Genomic DNA, 6,282 nt, shown 5'->3' on the forward strand with positions numbered 1-6,282 from the left:
GCGTTTATAAACAACAATAATAATCTTGATGTGCATAGAATTGGGAGATTTACAAGAAACGCCCCCACAAATTCCTTTTACAATATTTGCGGAATAGCTTGTTCACTTCAAAAAGTTTTAACCAAAGATTCTAAAACGAAAGAACCCAAATATATAACCAATAGTGAAATAGGTTTCATTGATTTGGTAACTACATCAGACACCCCCAAAAACTGTGGATTGATACTGGAATGTGTGATTGATACAGTAATATCAACATATAGTTTAACAGTTGGAGAAAATATGCATAAATTATTACTAAAGCTTTTTTCTGATTGTCAAAAAGTTGATAATCCAGAATATTTGGAAGAATTAGATGAAAACTATCAGTACATTTGTGCCAACCAAGTGTTATATAAGTTTTTTAGGAAAACGCCAGAAAATTTATCACACCAACAACTAATGTACATAACATCTCAGTTTGGTATATTTAATTACTTTCGAATGATGCAATATGCATTAAAAATAGAAGTACCTTTTATAGAACTTATAGATCAATCAAGAAATATATTTTGGGAGTGTACCAGTTTTGAAGGTACGTTATTCAAATTACACAGAGATGGGCTTTTTTATTCACCAACCGAATTTCTATATTTACAGCAAGATATTATTGATGATGAACAGTTAGTGGGTTCTTTGGGGTGTACAACAAATTTATGGGTTGGAGAAAGGGGAGAAAGAATTGAAAATATATTTGGTCCCTCTATTAGAATAACACCACACCCTAACAAATGCCATTTACCTCGCACTGGACACGCAGCATTTTCAGCCAAGAATTTTGTAGGAACCCTAAGAAATTCCTTATCAATAGGCCAATTACACCAAAAGAATTTAACCGTGGCTTTTCAAAATACAAAATCATATCCTTCGGAAATTATTGATATTGCAGGATGCTACCCCAAAATATTGGTTGCATCTGGATTTAATAATCAAGAAGATGGGATTGTTATTAGGAAAGGGGCAATAGAATCTGGAATGTTTTCAGCAACATTTTATGAAACTGCTGCTGTTAAGATGAATTATAATTATAAGGCTTCTGACGAAAACCCATTCCCAATAGAATTTATACCCATGATTACAAAAGGTACAATACTAAGAAAGGGGCTTCAAGTTGGTATATTTAAACTGAAAAATACTTGTAGTCATATTAATAGCAACCTAAAACTTTCAATTGAACTTTTTTCCAGTGAACTAAAAGTAATAGAAATCACTACTGAGGGGGGATAGGGATGCCTAGAAAGTCCGATATCTTTGTAGATAAATTTGAAAATGTTGTAATAAATAATAATAATATAGGTAAAGACTGGATTTTATCGGTGATTTGGGAAGGACGGGGTAATATTATGGACGTGGACGACCCAACAAATGATTATTTTCACAATTTGGTATGTTCATCAAAAGAAAGGGCCAAGCTTCGAAGGTCATTGGCTTTTCAATCTCAAAACCCAAACTATCAGAAATATCGTTGCGAAATGATTCGCTGCGATAACATAGATATATCACAGTATATGAAGTTATATCTGACATATGCGAGTTTATTCACACCATCTATAGGTGATAAATTACAAACAACAACTTCAAATAAGGGTGTTCTCTCTGAAATTATTTCAGATGAAAATATGCCGTTTGTAATAATCAATCCTAAAAACGAGGGGAAAAAAAACACACACACAATAATGCCAGATCTTATCATTAATCCTCAATACCTGAAGAGACAGACTCTAGATAATATATTCAATACTGGTGAGATGTTAAAGAAAGAACACGAAAACAAAACATCGATTCCATATATGAACAACTGTTTTGAATTTAATATAGAAGATTCTAAATATTATTTGGAGTTGGGAGATTTATATGCTAGTGGAATACTAATAAATCCTATAACGGGACTTCCTTATTTGACCGCCGTAGAAGATGATACTAGGGGCGTTGATTATCCCTATTATGAATATTTTGATGTAGATGACGGATTTACATACACTAGAAAATTAGAAGATTATGATCATATTAATAGGCTATGTTATAAAACTACTAAAGCCACCATCTATAAAACGCGATATTTTCTTGTTCATAACCATAAATCATCTCTCATGATGCAATGTTCTCATCCAGATGATATCATAAGAACAAAGTTTTCTGGTACACCAGTGAAAGGAAAACGAGGAGGGTTTGCAACGGGCCCACAAGAACAAATGACAATTGTGGGCCTTGGAGCTGAACGCCTTAATTACGAAATTTCCCAATTTAGATCTGATTTTTTGGAATTTCCAATCCAACCCACCAAAGACGAAAAAACAGAAATGAGCGATGAGATTATCCAAGGTTCAAAAACACTACAAAGGGTTTTTGATGAATTTAATCAGTATGAAAATATTGATTTATCATTAAAAATATCAAAATTAACTCATATGAAGGAAAAATCAGAAACACTCACCAGTTAAATGAATTTCGTTTTTTATTTTTATGATATTATAGTTCATTATAACAATAAAAGAATCACCGGGGGTGTATTTAGAAATAATGCATTAGAAAAATATATTCGAAGCTGAACCAGATGACTACAGTTATTTTGATGAGTATTGGAGTGGAAGACCAAGAGAATTCCCAGAACGGGAGAACGAGAGGAGTGAAAAGACGACCCATGGAAACAAGTGGACTAGCGAAACACTTTGGTTATATAATAATAATGACATTAGGGGCAAAAGTAATACAAAGAAGACTATATATCCAATTCTAATTCAGAAACCAAACCGATTGATACTCTGACTCTATTCCAATCTTACTTATTCGCTAACATTACTAAAATAAAATGAAATTTACTACCCACGTAGAATATACTGGGTATATGGTTTACATTTTATCACCGATATAGCACAAGATACTCACTTTATGTTGTAAAATAAAAAATGGAATACATAACACTTATTATTATAAGCATTATAATAATTTTGTTGGTGACTATATTTATTTTGTATGTCTATACAGACTATGCTGTAAGGTATGATTATGCTAGGAGACGTGAGGAGAAAAGAAAGAAAATCGTGGATAATTCGTAGGAGGGGAATTTAACATTGCCTTATTTGACCGCCGTAGAAGATGATACTAGGGGCGTTGATTATCCCTATTATGATGTAAAGTTTGTTAGTGCGCCTTCTTGTTAGTAGGGGTATCCTTGGATTTAAAGCGTTTTGGTTTTCCATGTGGATGGGTATTTGATGAAAACGTAATGTTGTTAAGTTTTTTTTTTGAAGCCTCGTTCTTTTAGCAACGGGCTCAAATAGTGTCTTCTCTTTATTATGTTTCAGAGAAACGCGTCTAGCTATTGAGTCTTCTGTATCATCGTCAGTTTCTCTGTTTTTTCTTTTAAGGTTGAGATTTATATCTAATTTGACGATTTCTTCTTTTTGATGTTGGTTTGAAGTCGTTTTCACTGGGGGAATATCCTTTACTTCAACTTTGTATTGATTCGAGGGGAATTCCCCCTTTATGGTGGTTTCCTTTACTTCAAAAATCTTCTTTTCTTCATCTTTGTATTGATTAGATAAAACTTCTAGAATCCATAGATTCACTGCCTCCTCTGCCCCAAAAGTCTTCTTTTTTTCTTCTTTGTGTGGATTCGAGGGAAATTCTTTTTTTATTTGTTTAAGAACCTTCTTTACTGGGTTTATGTTTTCTTCGTCTTTGTGTTGGTTTGTAGTAATCTTCACTGGGAGAATTTTTGTTTTGGTGTTGATGCCCCCTTCTTGTTCATGGTTTAAGAATTCCTCCAATTCTTGAAAATGATCATCTTCCCCCGACTTTGAAAAATTTAGATGATTTTCAATATCCAGAAAAGGCAAGAAACTATCATGTTCCAAATCTGTAGTATCCCCAAAGAGTGAAATATTTTCAAAATCATTATCTATTTCTTTTTTGGGGGTACAGATTTTATTTTTACAACATGGACATTGCACTTGAACCATTTTCATATTTACAAATCTTGTAATATGGTGGTGGTAGTTGAACTGATCCAGTCTAAGATACAACTAACCAACTGAAACCTTCTTTGGGCTTGTATATATATATATATATACTATGTGATTACACCCCCCCCCCATCCCCCCATCTAAGACAGATGAAGCATATAAATAGTGGACTGAGATACGATTATGCCCAGTACAGCTTCAACCTCCGGTTGGTGTTTATTCTTTTGGTTCTGATCTTGCAACAGAAAGGTATCAATATAAAAGAACCCAAAAAGAATGTTTTTTAACATAAAAAACATAACACAAAACGATGAATTGGTTTGTTTGCGAGAAAAGAGCAAACAAAACCTATCATCACCATTCAACCCAATTCTTTTCCACGGAGAAGATATGGACACCTTGAAAAAAATCATTATAAACACTATAATGACAGGAAAGGTTTCTGATCTCTATTTATGGTGCATTAGAGAAATTCATCTCATTAATATATTAAACGTAAACAGAAAAAACAATTCAAGAATGAATTCCATACTGAATTTCTTACAAGGAAAGGCCCTAGACCTAATTTCACCAAGAGATACAGTTTCTCTATATTTTTTTTTTACATTTTTAAACACATACAAAGAAAAAAATTATAGAGATATTGAGTTTCTAACCAGGGCCCTTACTATTTTTTCTATTCGCCTTAAAAGCCCAAGTATGTTGTGATTTACAATTGGCTGCATCTAATCAAATACCAGAAACTACCGACAAAGAAAATTATGAGAAAAAATTTAACGACTCTCTTGAAGTTGGTAATCGTTTTGAAGCTGTTCAATATTTGGCTGCTGTTTATAGAAATTTTATGGGCTTAGAAAGTAATGAGGATATTTCTTCCGTGTGTCTAGATAATAAGAACACACGGAAGAATGAATTCATAGAGTGGTTCCGTCCCATCATAATTAAGAAAATTCACAGCGTAGAAACCTAATCATTAGGATGCTCAAGTAAAAGGGTTTTGGAATTATCCTGTGTAAAGAGGCTTCATTATTTCAGAGACCGACCATATTTTTATGGACAATTTAAAGTCCTAATTTCAATAGTAGAATCATTGATGGCTTTTAAATTGGACCCAAGAGCAATGTATTCCGTAAATTATGCGTCGATTCAGTTTTTTGACAAAATCCACCCCATTGAAATGAACCAAGAGTTTTCTTGGAAAAACGACCATCAATTCATAGAAAACTACACTTGCACAAATAAACCTTTATGTAATCCAAAATTCTTGGATACTTTCTGGGAAAATCCAAGTTGGAGGAAAAATCACCACACCACCTTGAATGTTGTTAAAAAGAGACGACGCTCACCATTGTTATCAACAATGACAAAAAAAACAAAAGTGGATGGCTAATAACATCAAATTGATCGTAGAAACCCAATACTGATTAAACGACGAAGATTTGGACCTACAAATCATGAAAAAGGCATTGTTCCTGCTAAACTCATAAGAAAGGAAAAGCATTCTACATTTTTTATGACTGTAAACTGTTTCTCGTTGAAATATTATAAAAAAACTGATAGATAATAGATTTAGTACAATATATATTATAACTCGAATTTTTTAAAAATGATTGGTTGCTTTTAATTCTACAAATGGGGTATGTTTCATTGCCAGGACCAAAAGTAATATCGTATAATGATTCATTTATTTTTTAATAAGAATAATTCATTTTTTTCATAAACAAAAGTTGTGTTCATGCATTATATTTTGTCTCAGATCCAATATAATTGTCAAAGAAGAAGGACTACCAATTACGCTGATGTGAATACCAACAAACAGACCACCGAAGATGACGAAATGTAAAGCATCATCATATCCAGTTCGTCACAAATTTAACCAGAAACTGCGTTATCGTTCTAGTGCCACAGTTTTCCTCGCATTCCCAAGTTCTAGTTATAAAAGAAAAATGAGAATTTGGGAAAATGTTCACGAATTCTTCAACATAAATCGTGTCAAAGGCTGGGAAAATATTCCCGAAGGCAATTATATTTTGTCGTTGGTTATTGCCGTTGACATTGATAATTTTTATACAAAAAACAAGAGACTCAAACACTCAAAATATAGGTTTACGGCGACGGCTATACAAAGTAAAAAGAAGTTTAAAGGTGGTGTTTTGAGTTATCATATAGTTGAAGACAACCAATTGGTGGATAAACTTTATTTACATAAAATTCATCAAACTGGTTTAACAGTATTAGATAATCTTAGAAAAAATAATGTAATTCAATTATATTGGAA

Source organism: Palaemon carinicauda, chromosome 25 (genome assembly GCF_036898095.1).
Source record: "Palaemon carinicauda isolate YSFRI2023 chromosome 25, ASM3689809v2, whole genome shotgun sequence".
Taxonomy (NCBI): Eukaryota; Metazoa; Arthropoda; class Malacostraca; order Decapoda; family Palaemonidae; genus Palaemon; species Palaemon carinicauda.